This window comes from Chlorocebus sabaeus, chromosome 26 (genome assembly GCF_047675955.1).
Source record: "Chlorocebus sabaeus isolate Y175 chromosome 26, mChlSab1.0.hap1, whole genome shotgun sequence".
Taxonomy (NCBI): Eukaryota; Metazoa; Chordata; class Mammalia; order Primates; family Cercopithecidae; genus Chlorocebus; species Chlorocebus sabaeus.
Window position 1 is genome coordinate 37321065 of NC_132929.1, and position 16930 is coordinate 37337994.

Consider the following 16930-nt stretch of genomic DNA (forward strand, 5'->3'; position numbering starts at 1 on the left):
ATTGTGATTGCTGGTGGCACTGCAGTTATTAGTAATGACAAGGTCTAGGCTTTGACCTTGAAAGTGAGCAGCTGAATTAGGGTAGGATAGAATCATCAGCAAGACAAGATCAGGGAATTGAGAGGGCCAAGAAAAATAAAGATTCTTTAATTCACCTTAAAAAATGTATTGGGAGCATTGTGTATATTTATAATGAAATTACCAAGAATTAAGATGGAATAGTGTTGGAGACTGTAAAGTGAGACAGAACTTAAAATTGTGGAGAAAATGTGGTAGTGACCCAAAGATAAGGAGAAGGCTTTGCAGTATACATTACTGGGTATTGGATCTTGGAACCCTGACATTCAAAAGCACTTATATGTGATGTTACTTAATTAGGTTTTTAGTTTGTTTGTTTGTTTGTTAGTTTGTTTGTTTAAGACAGAGTTTCACTCTGTTGCCCAGGTTGGAGTGCAATGGCATGATCTCAGTTCACTGTAGCATTTACCTCCTGGGTACAAGCGATTCTAGTGCCTCAGCCTCCCAAGTAGCTAGGATTACAGGCATGCACCACCACTCCAGGCTAATTTTTGTATTTTTAGTAGAGATGGGGTTTTACCATGTTGCCCAGCTGGTCTTGAACTCTTGACATCAAGAGATCTGCCCGCCTCAGCCTCCCAAAGTGCTGGGATTATAGACATGAGCAACAGCGCCCGGCCTGATGTGACTTAATTTGAAACTATTTAGGAATTGAATTTTTTTTTCCAATGGATTAAAAAAAGCAAATAAATGAGCAAAGAATATAAAATCTTAAAATGTATACATTCTCAGCCTACTCCATTGAAGAAATTCTATCGTTTTAAGGTGTAGAGCTTCCACTAAAAAGTAATGAGTTTCGCGACTGCAGACATTTAAATTAGTGGTGATCACCCTGAACTAGTGGAAGTTTTGTTAGAGCAGGTCAATTTCCCTTAAAATGTAGGGGTTTGTTTGTTTGTTTTGTTTTGTTTTGTTTTTGAGACAGAGTCTCGCTGTGTTGCCCAGGCTGGAGTGCAGTGGCATGATCTTGGCTCACTGCAGCCTCCACCTTCTGGGTTCAAGCGATTCTCATGCCTCAGCCTCTCCAGTAGCTGTAGCTGGGATTACAGGTTTGTGCTACTACACCTGGCTCAGAGGAGATGCTTTTTTTTTCCTTTGTGTTGTTTTTTGAAACAGAGTCTCGCTCTGTCACCCAGGCTGGATTGCAGTGGTGCGATATTGGCCCGCTGCAACCTCCACCTCTCAGGTTCAAATGATTCTCCTGCCTCAGCCTCCTGAGTAGCTGGGACCACAGGTGCCTGCCACCACACCCGGCTACTTTCTGTATTTTTAGTAGAGATGGGGTTTCACCATATTGGCCAGGCTAGTCTCAAACTCCTGACCTCAGATAATTCACCTGTCTCAGCCTCCCAAAATGCTGGGATTACAGGCATGAGTCACCACGCATGGCCAGAGATGCTTCTTAAACTCAGATGTGGAGGGTGAACATGAGGATAAACTTGCAAAAACATGTCAGGGAATACCATTACAAAGATACAAGAGTAACAGACTTAGAAGTTCAGAGAGTGGCAACTAACTCCCAGCAGGTTGAAGAGAAGACACCATGAGGATAGGTAAAAGAAGGGTCTAGAACAGTAGCTCTCAATCCTTAGCTTGCAATAACATCAACTGTGTTGCTTGCTGAAATGCAGGTCCCTCCCGATCTGATGCACACCAGCTTACTACTTTGCGAACTCCTCGTCTAAAGAAGTAGAGAGTGCCAGCCCACGATGGGCTCGGGGCATGGTACAGAGCTTAGATTTTAATCTCTACAAGATGGGAAATTATTGAAGCATTTCTCTCCAAATGTACCAGAGGAAAAACAAGTGTGTCTTCATGGCTAAATGTATTTCAAATCCACATTTTCCCCCTCTTAGCCTAAGCAAGGAGCTTTCCAACATTCCAGGAAACTATAACCTTCCTTGGTATCATTAACAGATATTAGAAATAAGATCTAGCACACGGAAGGTTCTTAATAAATGCTAAATAAATAAATAATAAGTAAATAAAATGTAATATGGTTTATATAATACTGTCACCTCCACTCAATATCACTCCAAAATTAATATTGCTTTCTTTTAAAGGCCTTATATATTCCTAAAGTTCCTTTTCAAACTCTAAACCCATTCAGAAAGCCTTTGGATTCAGCATGCCTTCCTTCACCAAATTTATAGGAAGGACAATCTTGAGCCATCTGGTGCCTATTTAATTTTTAACCACCTCTCCCTTGAAATATTTCTTTCTTCATTCTTATTTTGTCCTAAAAACTTGGCTATGAGCTAAACTGCACCATCTGTGACTTCCAGTAAATACAACTGTTGCTAATGAAATTACCCAGTTTCATCATTTTGATTTAAATGCCTTGCCTGTTTTTCTTCTGACCTTTTGTTGCTTGCCATCAAACTCAAGCTTTTGTGAATTCAGATACATACGTCCATGTAGGTCAGTCTTGAGGAATAAATCTTCTCTGTGAAGCACAAGAACCTGGGCCAAGCCCGCTCAGCAGGCTGACATGGGAGGTGGGGGCCGGGGCTGTGCAGAGAAATATAGATGGCACTTGTGCCCGTCCGCTCAATGTGCGCAGGGCCCCAGGGCAGACCCCTGCCATGTGACCAAGTGGCCACTCGGTCTGGCTCTCCGGCCTCCCATTTGTTAGGATGCTGATGATATTAATGAGTTGGGGTGTTGGAGCCCATTCCTTGGCCTTTGGTGTCGGTTCCTCCCTGCACAGGAGTGCTTGACCTGATTGAAGAAAAGGAAAGTTCAGAGATTCTAAACTTTGCCCAAGTGGAGGGAAGGCCTTCCAGAAAAGGAGAAACTTTTGAAGAAATCAGGTCCTTTCACTGCCCAGGACAATGCTTTCATTTAGATAGCAAACCACTGTCTTTATCATGACCCTATCAAGGGAATAAAAGAGAATGAAAGATGTTCATCCATCAAGTCATTCAGTCATCAAATTGTTATCAGTACTATTGTTTATATATCAGATAATTAAATAGTGGAGGTTATTACTAGTAATTGCATTGGCTGACACTCACTGAGTCTTCACTATGTAGCAGGCACTGTGCTATGCCCCTTACCTAATCAGTTCAATTAACCCTCATAACAATCCTATAGCTGGGAACTGTTATTATTCCCACATGACAGTGAAGAAGTGAGGCTTAAAGAGGTTAAGCCACTTGTCCCGCGTCCCACAGATTCTAACTCATGCTCATAAACTTGCTGCTTTATTGCTTTGCATTTACTGGTGCTCTCTTCCATGCCAGATACTGTGCTGGGAACTGGGGATGCGAAAATGACAAAGATGTAGTCCTTGCCCACTTTCCAGGGAATCAAGAGATAAAAATGCAAATACGCCATCTGAGTGAAGCTACAACAAAGTAGGAAAAATATTCTGGGGTCGCAGAAAGAGAAGGGATTCTGTCTGGGGGAGCCAAGGAAAGATTCACAGCAAGGAGACATGAGATCTAGGTTCGAAGGGAGATGGCGGCCCTGGCAGAAGGAGAGACATCCAAAGGAGTGGAAGTGTATGAACAACGGGCCAAGGGGAAGGAGCTTCTGTGTGGGTGAGGATGGGTGGGAGGGTTAAAGGACTGAGTGGTGTCCTTGCCCAGACTGAAGAGACTGGGATGGTGGGGGGAGTCAACCCCACAACTTTACACAAAAACTGTCTGTCAGTGGGTCTCTACAATCACCAGAGGTGGGGTGGAAGTGGGGTGGAAGGTGGGGATGGGGTAGAAGATGTCTCCAAAGCATCCCAGCACATCTGGTTAGCATTTAACCTAAGAAGCAGCAGGACTCAGCTTTCATTGCTGAATTTTCATTAGCCTTAAGGACTCGCCCGCACCCTCAAGGTGGTTAAATGCTCAGGACAGTGAGGATATACCCAATAGGCCCAAAGGAGGTTAAACTGTAGTCCCACAACTCCCTGATCGTCCGTTATCTTCACTTTAATCTCTGCCTCTCTTCTAACTTCTGGATGCTGCTCCTAATGACCGGGAAGGAGATCTGTAAGTGAAAGCTATTTTTAGTTCCACCAACAGTAAAGATGTGTTCATTCTCTGTAAGTGTGTCGTCAATGTGGTATGACTTCAGTGAAGACAAAATCTCCACAATCCCAAACGCACCCCGCCCCCGATTCTGTCATCAGTTTCCACATCGCTTCCTTCTTAGGACCAGGCTTTAAAGGCTAATACTGATAAGAGAACCCTACCAGGAAGGACCGACACCAGGAACAACTTCATCAGGAGCATGCACCAGATCAGTCAATCTCCTCCTAGGGCCCTGGGGAAAGGGACAGGTGGGACCAAAAAAGCTTTCTTGTCCTGGAACAAGGGTCAGTAAATACTTTCTCTAGAGGACCTGACAGTCAATAGTTTAGGCTCTGTGGGCCACTTGGTCTTTGTCACAACTACATAATTCTGCTATTGTAGCATGAACACAGCCATGGACAACGGGTGAATGAATGAATGAATGAATGTGACTGTGCTCCAATAAAACTTTATTTGCAAAAATTGGGCATGCAAGCCAGATTTGGTCCACTGGCCATAGTTTGCTAACCACTAAGACAGGTCAATGGGCACCTGTGCAGAGAAATAGGATGCCAATCTGAAAAGAGCTCATGGGATGCTGAAAGTGGGATCTACCTAATGAATTTGGCTGCGGCCAGCCCCCAAACATGTTACAGCTCCCCAAGGGTGCTCGTGGGAACAGTCCCCTTTTCTGACCTCCAAAACACAGCCTCAGTGTCATCCTGGCTTCATTCCTCATTTTCTTTTTTTTTTTTTTTTTTTTTTTTTTTTTTTGAGACGGAGTCTCGCTCTGTCTCCCAGGCTGGAGCTCAGTGGCCGGATCTCAGCTCACTGCAAGCTCCGCCTCCCGGGTTTACGCCATTCTCCTGCCTCAGCCTCCCGAGTAGCTGGGACTACAGGCGCCCGCCACCTCGCCCGGCTAATTTTTTTTGTATTTTTAGTAGAGACGAGGTTTCACCGTGTTCGCCGGGATGGTCTCGATCTCCTGACCTCGTGATCCGCCCGTCTCGGCCTCCCAAAGTGCTGGGATTACAGGCTTGAGCCACCGCGCCCGGCCCCTCATTTTCAATTAATCCAATCTACCACTAATGCTGTGGGGTGACAGCATTTTCTATTAATCCAATATATTGCTATTTTCTCCAATGAAATCCCTAAAACCATCTAAAGCTCAAGAGGTTAAGAAATATGTTCATAGTTATCTACACAGCAGTAAGTGACAAAGCCAGGACTTAAACCACGTATGTCAGACACTAAAAACAGATGAACATCCTCACTGCATCTTTACTTTCCAGGAGCCCCTGGGAAATATGTCTGGCATAAAGCCGGCCATGGCAGCCTCACACAGCATCTCTGGGAACACTTCCCAATGACCCTCACCTTCTGTACTCATAGCTGAACCCCCTGCCGACCCCAAGGGAGATACTCAAGAAATAAGACCCATTTTTAAATATAAGTGCAGGTGGTTGTGGGTGCTGGGATTCCAGGCATACAGTCAAACTGTACTACGTAAATAGATAAGTCAGAATGTGAGCTTTTAAATCAAAGGTGTAAGTTTAAAAGGAACTTTGTAAGAAGGTTAAATCGAAAGTTAAAGTTAAATTTTTAATATTAAGAGCAGGGCATGAAACAAGTGTCTATGAGTTGGCAGGAAAAAAAAACTATTATTTTATAATAGCTGAACTTTAATGATACATACGTTGTCAACTTCTGAAAATGTTTGAGGTGGCTTAAATATACATGTAAGTGATTAAGACAGTGGTAAAAGAATTAGCTTCAGTAGCAAAAGGGGAGAGATGCTTGAACCATGCTACCAGAGAGCTCACAATCACATGGCGTAATCACAATCACTTAGGCCTCAACGAACACTGTTCTCTCTGGTACAAAACTCTAAAGCTGTGGCCCTCAAAACTTAGGGTGCCCAGGAATGACCTGGAAAGCCTACGTTAAACAGATGACTGGGATCCCTCTGCAGATTCTGACATAGTAGGTCCTGCCTGGCCCCAAAAATCATTGTTTTGCACACATATTCCTGGTAGTTTTGATGAAGATGGTTTAGTGATCATCCATGAGAAATGCTGATTTTCGAGAACTTCATGGCAGGCTCTCTGAACAACACGGTCATCGTCATTGTCTCAAGAAGAAACTTAAGCAAAGAAATATTCTTTGAGTGACTTTTCAAAGAGCTCAATCCTTGGTAAAAACATTGAGGACAGAGGATTCTATCACTGCCCTGGGAGGACGTTTCCATCAGGAACTAAGGAAGTTTAGTGCAGATCCTACCTTTCTGGTAATCCCACTCTCTTCAGAGATGGAGCTTGGAGAGCCGAGGTGAATGCATGGTTGGTTTCAGATCTTCATGGTGGGTCTCCACGTTGCTCCAGAAGAGTGACTCAGTCTGGATCTCTCCACAATATAAAGCCACATGCTTCCCACGTGGACAGTCAAGACACTGGGGTCACAGGGTCCTCTTTCTCCTCTACTCTTTACATCTTGTCATAGCCCCTAAAAAATCTAATTCCTCTAAGCACCACTCTGCTTGCCCCTCTGAATACCTGCTGCTCCGGGTGTCCTCTGTGCACCCCAATCTCTCCCTAGCCTACCTCTCTGTGCCCCAGAGACAGGGCATATGGATCCCACCAACAGCTCCTGTGCCTTCTAAACTCTGGTTCCTGTTCTACTGAGTCAAAGGGTGGCACCTGCTGCAATTATTCCTCTGCCAAAGGCTGGGTTCTGAGTGGCCATCCTCTCCAGGTTGTAGTGACAGCCCTCTCCTGTCCCTCTGCAAGCCCAAGAGGTAACAGTTCCCCCATTGATTTTAGCTCTGGGATAGGGCATTTCCTTTGGTGGTGGTCTTTCACCTTACTCATGCTTTTGTAAATAGCCCTGCTCCTCAATTTCCCCATGCTATGAGCATGGAAAGAGAGATGAAGCTATACTACCTGAGAAACAAAAAAGGACCTACTTCAAGTAATTAAAGAAACCCTCATATGTACGGGAATGGTAACAACATTATTCTGTAGAAAGGGAGCAACTAAAAACAAAATCATTAGTGGAACTTCGTGCCACAATTCTAGCAACTATCCCTGCTTCTGTGTGTCTAGGCTATAAATGAGATGATTAATATGAGAGCATATTAAATCTTATTTTTAAAAGGGTTAAAAGTAGTAAATACCTAAAGGAGTGAATTGTGTAAGCAAAACCAATTTTTCTCGTCTGTAAAACTAATTATTTTTATTATTATCCTTCAATTTGAACAGTTTACCTATAGGGAGATCCCCTGAAACTATTGCTACGGAATAAAAGATGAAATGCTCCTGATTATTGTAAATGCAAAATTGCATGCAGGATTGTGTAAAGACAATGCCAGGTTGAACTGCCAGAATGAACCAACAGCGCATGATGTGCTTCCCCATGCAGAGAGTCTATGAATGGATGTGCAGTCAGGGAGGTTTCACATCACCAAGTTTCCTATCCCAGAAAAGCAGATGTTCATAGCTCTAGGAATGGAATGCGACCCTTGTGGAGAGTCCGTAAATGGACGCATGGGGGCCGCCTGTCCATATGGATAAGATAGGGCTATAAACGCCCTCATCTTGCCACAGCTCTTCTAGGCCTCTTTAGGGTTAAGGCATACTCCCTTCTGAGAATTTCTGGTCTAACCAGTTGTCTAGCTTCATGTCCTGTTTCTGTGGATTGTTTGTAACCAGCTTTTGCTGTATCTGTTACTACTGATTAATATCTTGCTAATCATAGTTTATGGAAAGACTGTGTTTCCGTTTTAAGGCTCTGTTAGAAATTACTGATGCACACACTATATTGTAAATTCTTATCTCTGTATATTGTATTTCTGCATACAGATGTTATGTTAAAGAATTACTTCATCCCCATGTGACCATCTCACCTCATAATCAAATGACCCTAAATCCCTCACTAACCTACCCCTGCCCTCACTGAACTTAATAATAAATGCTGGCATATCCAGTGCATTGTTGGCACTGTGGGACCAGAAGGTGGTGACCCCCCTGGACCCAGTTTTCACTATCTTCTGTGTGTATTATTTCTTGACCTGCCGATCCTCCTAGGAACAAAGAGAGAGCCCCGTTGCATTGTGGGCTGCTGGCCAGATCCCACAATATTTACCATGTGCTCTTACATGTGTTTTTTTATTTGATGCGTACCTCACACCAGCCTTGGAAAGGGGATAGGACTGTTCCCCTTTATAATATGGAGAATGATGCTCTGAAACTTTAAGGCATTTGCTCACAAACTCACAGAAGTGATCCAGGCAGATGTTCAGGGCTCTACCCACCATATAAGCCTAATTCAGGGGAGGTTTGCAGTTCTAGGGGCCAATAGGTTTCACACAACAGTCAGTTTGCATTGATTGGTAGTAACTGTGCTGTGTTGAGAAGATTCTGAGGCTGTTTGGACTCAAGAGAAAAGAGTATCTTAACTAGCAATGTCTGGTAAGACATAGTATCGAGGAGCAATACCATGCCTCCTACAGATTTTCTGCCTTGGCAGTGTTTGAGATCATGGGCTTTGGAGGGATGAAGGCCTGAGTCAGCACCTGACTCAGTCTCCCCACTCAACCTTCTGAGTCTTGGTTTCCTCATTTGCTATCATAAGGCCATAATATTAACTTCCCCACAGAATTGTTTCTTTTTGTTCTCAACCCAAACTTATTTTCACATGAAAAGAAGCACCACTCTTATCAGAAAGGACAAATAGTGCAGAGAAATCTATGAACAGCATCCATTCTAGACTTAACAATTCAATCAATAAAAGTAGCAATATACAGGAGGGGATGAACTGGGCTTCGAGTTAGGAATGCTGGCATCTGTCCCAGTTTTCCCTTCATAATTTGTTCTAGGGCTATGGAGATGCCTGTAAAGGACTCTGATTCCTATTGCAAGACAAAGAGAATGCAATCCAATGCAATGTTTCAATCATGGAGTCTTTATTGGACACAAGCTGGCATGAGTTGATGGTACTTGAAAATCAGCAAAGTACTTTCCAAAATAATATATAAGCCTTTCTTAAAAGTAGGTCCTGTTTGTCAGTCTTGATGAGTTCTGTCTGACCTATGTAATCATCAGCACATGAGTTCGTTTTTTAAATAACGGTTTCTTAATCTAGAAAATGAGATTGTTGGAACATAAGTTTTTTAAAAAGAGTAATTCTCCTACTGGGAAAAGGAGTATGAGAACTATGTTTGTCAATTTCCTAACTTTCTTGGTGTTATATTGTCTTTGTAGTAATGAAAATAATAGTAATAATATCATAATTTAATATCTTTTTGAACCCTTTAGAATCAATCTATTTTTCTCTTCTTATCTTTCTGGTGGCTTTGATTACCTCTCTTACTTTTTAAAATTTTTGTAACACTTCTATTTTTGTAAGCATTCATTTTCCTTGCAGAATGCAGCGTGTGCACATTACTTGCATGCTTTGTTCATGATAATAACTGAGATAGGCCAGAAAACCTCCCATCCTGAAATACATCCTCCTCACGCATGAAGCTCCGTGTTTCTAATAGTGGAATCCATCCCTCTGACTTGAGTTGTCTTTGCAGCTACAAATGCTCATGGGAGGAACAGCAGCTTCAGTCCCTAAACCTTGGTGCAGCTGAGTTTATTAGAGATTTTCCAGACCTTAACAAGAGCCTGTGACAGTACTAAGACCCTGGGGATGGTGAGAAGGAGGCTGGAACCAGGAGGCTGCTGTGTTTTACAGGATACTGGAGTGCAGGTCTCAATCAAAGGCTAGAGTTCAGAAAGACATGCCTCTCAGATTCCTCTACCTTTAAGCATTTTTTTAAATTAATAATTGCATATTGACCTTTAAAACCATCACATGTATAGGAGTTTGTTGTCTAAGATTTGTATTATAGATACAATTGAAATGTTTAGCAATCTTTATAAGTAAGAAAATCATTACTACTTGGGTCAGAAGCAATGCAAGTCAAGCTTAGGTCTATGGCTTTTGTTCCTGATCAGTAATATATAGATGATTTGCATTCTCTTACCCTCTCTAAATCTGGAAAGATGCACTTCATAGTGTCTCTAATCTCACACATTTTAACTTGCACTTTTAATTGTTGAAAATGTCATTCTGAAATCCAACAATGAATGAATGAATGTGTATATACTCATCATATACGTGTACACATGCACAAATAAAACCTGTATCTCAGAGCCCACATATCTTGTTGAAGCTGCCCTTTCAGGAAGATTTATGACACTCTGCTTTACAAAGAAAGTTTAAAAGAGAGAAAGAAAATGAAATGAAACAGTGACTGTTCCCTAGTGCAATTACTCTGTCAAATACTCCCCTAGGGAAAGGAATTTGCTCTTATTGTGAAATAAATTAATATAGAAACCAGACTCCTGAGGTAACTTTTCTTTATCCCCAGGCAGTATTTTCCCACTACTGCTCTCAAAATTCACTTTTGGTGATACACATATGGGAGGTTGGAAATAGCTAGAAATTATACGTTTGAATTTTAAATATATTCCCATTTCCATAAATGTTAGCAGCTCCCCAAATTATCAGGGAGTACACAATTGTTTAGAGATCTCCTGCCTCAGAAATCAATTGCTTGTTCTCTTCGCCCTTAGTGGGGGGTGGAGGAGGAGAGGGAGCACTTTCTCTTACCATCTTTTCAATCCCACAAATCAGAATTTCTTTCCCAGAAGCTGTCACTTGCCCAGAAAATGTGGAATGACAAGGCCCATTGGGCTGCAAGAAGAGTGTAGACACACCCAAGCTTAGTTAGTCCTTTTCCCAAAATCCACAACTCAGCATTCACTGGGAACCTTCACTCCCCACATGCCAGCTCAAGCCCTTCGTGATTCCTAATTAGGCGTTCACTGCTCAATTAGTGCCCCATTAGCCTTGTACCATGTTAACTTCAAACCACTGGTCACGTTTCTCTTCACTTCAGCCATATTATGAATGGATAGAACTTACAATCAATCATGGAAACCCTTGCCAGCTGAAATTCACTCTAATCTTAAAACAACATAAGAGCAGTATATGTAAAATCAATTAGGGACTGTCTTAACCAAACTACAGAGCAAAGCAGGGCCTTTTAGGAGGTGGCTATTCAAGGGGGAAAAATCTGGAATATAGAGTGCAAATAAATATCAGGCACATGGAAATGAAGATAATGACTAAATGTTCCATGCTGACCTTTATGATTTGAGAGTCTGTGCCTTCCCTTTCTAAGTCATGGAAGCCTTACCGATGAACAGGTAGAAACCTCTTTTTGTTGCTTCCTAGGTACAGACATTTCCATCTCTAAGTTACTTCACTTAGAAACAACTAATATTTATTGAGCTCTTACTTTGTACCAGGCTTTAGTCTATGGGCTTTATATGTTTTAACTTGTTTAATTCACACTGTGCTGAAAATTATCTTTCCTATCTCCATTCAATAGGAAAGAAAACTGAGGTTAAAGACCATAGATACCACCGCACAGAGTAGAAAGCAAGAAGACCCTGAAGACGAGAGGTTCTACGTCCTATGCTACATTGTCTACTAGAAGGATTTTAAAATGCCAACAGGTTTAATAACAATAAGTATCTTATCTATCATTTATTAAGTGTCTACTACAGTATGTTCTTTTGCACGCGTGCGCATGTGTGTGTGTAAGTATAGTGTGTCTGCACTCTTATTTTCCGAACGATGCTGGCTCTTATACACACAAATGAAATAATGTTGGCAGGATAATGAACTGATTAAGAGCACAAGCTGTGGAGTCAGACTCTCAGATCAAACCTCAGCTCCACCACGGCTAGCTGTGTGACCTTGCACAAATTACTTGAACTTTCTAAGCCTCATCTATAAAAATGAAGGCAATAATGGCAACTACTTGGTGGGGTGGTTGTGAGGATGAAAGGAAATAATCTCAGAGAAAGGCTTAGAACGGAGCCCAGTGCATAGTAAAAGTTAAATGAATACTGTAATTATTTTCCTCTGTTGACAGAGAAGAGATTTTTATAGTCAATAGGTAGGCTGGCCTGTATGACTCCTCCACTAAAAATATAACTGGTTACATTGTGGTTTCACACCAATAAGCACTAAGAGATGGGAGACTTTTCTTTTTTATAGTGTTGATTTAGTTTGGCTTCGTTGGGCAGTTCAAAAAGCACATCTTTTGACCCATTCCCGGTATTCTCTGCAAATTGCATGGACTAAAAGAGACAAATCCAGTGAAGGGTGAGAAAGGGCTACAGAAACAGAAAGGAATGCAAAAAACATTGTCTAATTCTAAGAAATTATAAATTACTTTCACTAAAAGGAACATTAAGGCATCGTATTCTATTAATTCTTCTTATAAACAACACATTCTCGCATACAGAATTTAGAAAACAGAGAAAGGCACAAAAATTTTTTAAAGACTAAAAGAAGGAAAGAAAAATCAACCTCATAATCATATCACTGCTGATTTTTTGAGGATAGATAATGAGTCAGGAAATACTGGCATGGACACACCAATGGAGAAGAGAGGTGTCCCTTCTGATTGGCTGGAGCCAGCTACAACAATTCCCAAATACTCCCAGCATCACCCAAGGCTTGTGCACTCTTTGTATTCGTATGTGTTTGTCTGTGGAAACACATTCAATATATAGGTTCATTCAGATTTTAAAATTGCTTTTATCACTTATACAATGAACGTTTCCTGTCATTAGACATTCTTTAAGGGCGTGATTTTAAAATCATCTACTGATAATGCAATCGAGTTGATATCATGATCTATTGAGACATTCTATTAGTGTTCAATATTCATGTAGCTTCCAATTTTTGTTATTGTAAATATCTTTTGTACATAAACCTTTGAGTAGCTAACGTTATAATCTGAAGCACGTATTTACTTACATGCCAAAATAGCATTTTAATTTTAGCACAAGCTGTTACTTCTACAAGTTCCTGGGTTATTTGGTATGTTTGTGGGGATTCTGCTACTAGGAATGAAATTCATACTTGCCTTACATATACCATTAAATGTAAATGAGTGTAAAAGTGTTCTATAAATGGTAAGTTTCTATACAGCTATGTCATTATGATTATTGATGATAGCATTAGTATCATCAACCACAGGTATTACAAACTCTCTGCTTTCTATCTTGACTTTTAGACTTGTAGGGCTTTTAAGTCCTAATAACAGACTTAACTAAATAACAGTAAAACAGAACTTCTCTGCCTGCAGATGAAGATATTGCATATCTTTTTCCTGATCCTCATTTGATGACCCCACCATTGCAAACCCCCACAGTTTGGTGTAACAAGCACCTGGACACATCTCACTAAACATGTGGCCAGGTAAAAGCAAAAAGGAAAGTAAAATGGGCTGCGCATGGTAGCTCATGCCTGTAATCCCAGCACTTTGGGAGGCTGAGGCAGGTGGATTGCTTGAGCTCAGGAGTTCGAGACCAGCTTGGGCAACATGGTGAAACCCCATCTCCATAAAAAATTTGCCAGGCGTGGTGGCATGCACCTGTAGTCCCAGCTACTCGGGAGGTGGAAGTGGAAGGATCGCTTGAGCACGGAAGGTGGAGGTGACAGTGAGCCAAGATCAGGCCACTGCACTCCAGCCTGGGTGACAGAGTGAAACTCGGTCTCACAAAGAAAGGGAAGTAAAATGGACATCCATTGCTGGCTGTCCAGCACACATTCACCCTCCTTCTGGACAGAATACTGTTATTTTTTTGTCCCATTATCACCCATGTGGCTTGAAGAGTGTTGGGGTGAGCTCCCTGAGGGCTTCAGCCACTCAGCCTGTGCCATTCCCAGCCACAGTGACTGGCTCAGGGGCATACAGCCCAACGTCAGCCAGTGAGACCAGGGAGTTTCCAAGAAAGTGAAACTATTCCCTTTTTCAATAAAACTACCAGTAGAGACCATCACTTTTCCTCTAAATTTGTTGATGTGAACACCTGGAACTGTTGATGTCATCTTGGTACCATAAGAGAGAAGCCTAGCTCCTTCGAGAAACTGTATTGTGGAATCTGAAGATGAAGCCAACACCACACAAGGCCAAGCAGAGATAGAAGCAAACTAAGACAAGCTTTTCATTCTAGAAAGATGGGCCGACTAAAGACACGCTCAAAATTTTCCTACTAAGTATCTAGAAATTTTGGGTATACATTATTTCTGTAATGAAAGTCTGAGCTCACACAGAAGGGTAAAGTGTGTGTGTGGGGGGGGGTATGTATGTGCGCATGCACGCATGTGTGTGGAGACAGCGAGAGAGAGAGAGAGAGACCAAGTCAGAAGTTAGCATGCTTACTCTTAATTCTATTAAATATACTAGGCTGAAGATGGTAGAGTGATTTAAAAAATAGGTAAAGATACCAAAGGTGAGCTCAGATCTCCCTGGTGAAGCCACTTAGGAGATAATTATGCAGTTAATTAAGTGATTGCCATCACTATCTTTCTAAATGGTCAAGGAGAACACTTAAGGAATGGGGAAGCCTGACTACCAGTGCAGAGGGAATTGAAGATGGGTTTAGCATAAGAGAAAGTAAATGGCAGAAATGGAAGGAAATCATTTCGAGGTCCTGAGAAGAAGATCTGCTTGGTTACCTAATAATGTCTACTATTTTTTAATGACAATGTTTAGTACTTTTAAGCAAGAGGATTTTATGCTGATTCTCATATTTATACCTATAATCTTTGCCATATGTTAATAAGATTGTCTGCACATAAGATGATCAATTATTTTCAGCAGCTTGTATCTTAAATGTTATGCTGGTCATCTTGATTATGAGCTTAAATACCAGGCTGGTGATGGATTCCCCTTTTTAACTTTTCTCTTTTAAAATGAGCAAAATTAGGAAATCGAAATACACCCTATATAGATTTTTCAATACTTAGTGAAAGTTAGTAATGACACAACTGTAGCCAGGCTGGCATTTAAACACATCATTTGCTGGCTTAATTCCAAAGTAATTTCTTGTCCCTTAAAAAATTTGGAACATATAAAAATTATATCAGCATCAATTTCTTTAATCATTTTTTGTTAAAATTTATCTTTCTCAATTTCAGTGCATTGGTATTATAACCTAGTATCTTTTTTAGTCTCATATTTCTTCATTAATATTCATTGAAAGTATCTGCTACTTCAATAAACCCAGACTAACTTTTTATTACATATTCATAAGTATTACTTTTAAAGGCTTTGAGCTACTTCCACCTTCAATGAAAATAATAATTTGTGCTTCATAGTAATGCAAGTGACTCCTCAGAGATGCACTAAAGTAATGAATCAGGATTGGAGGTCCTGCACTTCTCCATTCTGCTGAGGAACATCACATTGTCTTTGCTTTAATCAGCAGTCTTCTTGACTGATGGAGGTCCAGGAATTAAGACCAGAACTGATTACTTCAATCCAAAACAAGGTTTCTTAACACAACACCTTGGCAAAACCTCAAGAATTGTGAAAACCTTCACTGGCACACAGGATTGGGGGTACAGGCAGGTAGATGCATTTTTCTGATGATAAAGTCCATAGTTCTTATCAGACTCTCAAAGGAGTTTTGAGGATAATGGTGATGGTGGTAGTGATGATGGTAGTAGTGACAAAGATAATTTTTAGCCTCCAGATTATGAAATTATATTTTGCCCGCATTATCTTCAGGAGGAGGCAGTTTGTAGGAGTTGATAATTGTTGAAGATATTAAATGAGTATGTGATGGTTCATATTTTCTATAATAAAAGGTTTTTAAGGATAAATAAATAAATGTTGCTTGAGTCTGAGTGTACCCATTTTGGGGGCCTGTGATGCCCATTGAGTGTAATCTTCCAGTGCCAAATGGTGGGTCTCAATTAAGAAGGGAAAAGAAAAGAAAAAAAAAGAACTGCTACTAATGACGTGATCAAACGCATTTTGCAATAGTTCTGGCCTACTGTGCAAAAAAGAGCCCAAAGGTGCCTCACACACAAATGACCTCATGATTTCTGTCTCTGTTCCAAACAGGAAGTATGCAGTCATGCAAGTCAGAGTCAGAGACCCTAGCACCAACGGCAACCCACACCTGGCCTCTGGTCAAGCCACCTCTCTATAGTTTCCTTGGATACTCTAAGGCCAGGACCAAGCTGCCTGTCTGAAGGGCCACCAAGAAAATCTATAGCTTCTCTGTAGGATGTAGAATTTGGGGGCACCACCACCAACAACAAAAAAAACCTATGTGGGAATTGGCCAAGGTGTGGCATTTGCCCTAGTGTGTGCCTTTTTGCACTACTTCTATTTGGCATTCCGGCATTGTCCCCATCCATCACCAGCCTCCCTCTCTCTGGGCTGGTTTTCTGTCTGAAGTCTTCACCATCTAGCTCATGTCCCTGGTTGGCCTTCATTTGGGCATTCATTTATTCACTCAGCAAATATCTACCAGCTCCCAGGAGGCCTGCACTAGAAGCTGTGCAGTCACAAAGAAAAGATCACAGCCCCTTGCTGCTAATAAGCTCATGTTCCAGGCTCTGGATACGTGAATACAGGCATACCTTGGAGATACTGTGGATTGAGTTCCAGGCTGCTGTGATAAAGTAAATGTTGCAATAAAGTCAGTCACATGAATACTTTTATTTACCAGTGCATATAAAAGTCATATTTACACTAAAATAAAGCATTCTATTAAGCATGAAATAGCCTTATGTCTAAAAAAAACATTGCACATACACTGATTTTATAATATTTTATTGCTAAAAAATGCTAATGATTGGCTGGGCACGGTGGTTCATGCCTCTAACTCCAACACTTTGAGAGGCCAAGGTGGGCGAATCACTTGAGCCCAGGAGTTTAAGACCAGCCTGAGCAACATAGCAAAACCCCATCTACA

The 16930-nt window shown here is 41.3% G+C and overlaps 1 long non-coding RNA gene across 1 annotated transcript; it reads left to right on the forward strand.

Annotated features, from left to right (window-relative positions):
• Positions 1-9010: 9010 nt before the first annotated feature.
• On the forward strand, positions 9011-10474 carry LOC119627878 (uncharacterized). The gene is made up of 2 exons (XR_005244085.1): positions 9011-9097; positions 9664-10474. It is a non-coding gene; the product is annotated as an uncharacterized lncRNA (long non-coding RNA).
• Positions 10475-16930: the final 6456 nt, after the last annotated feature.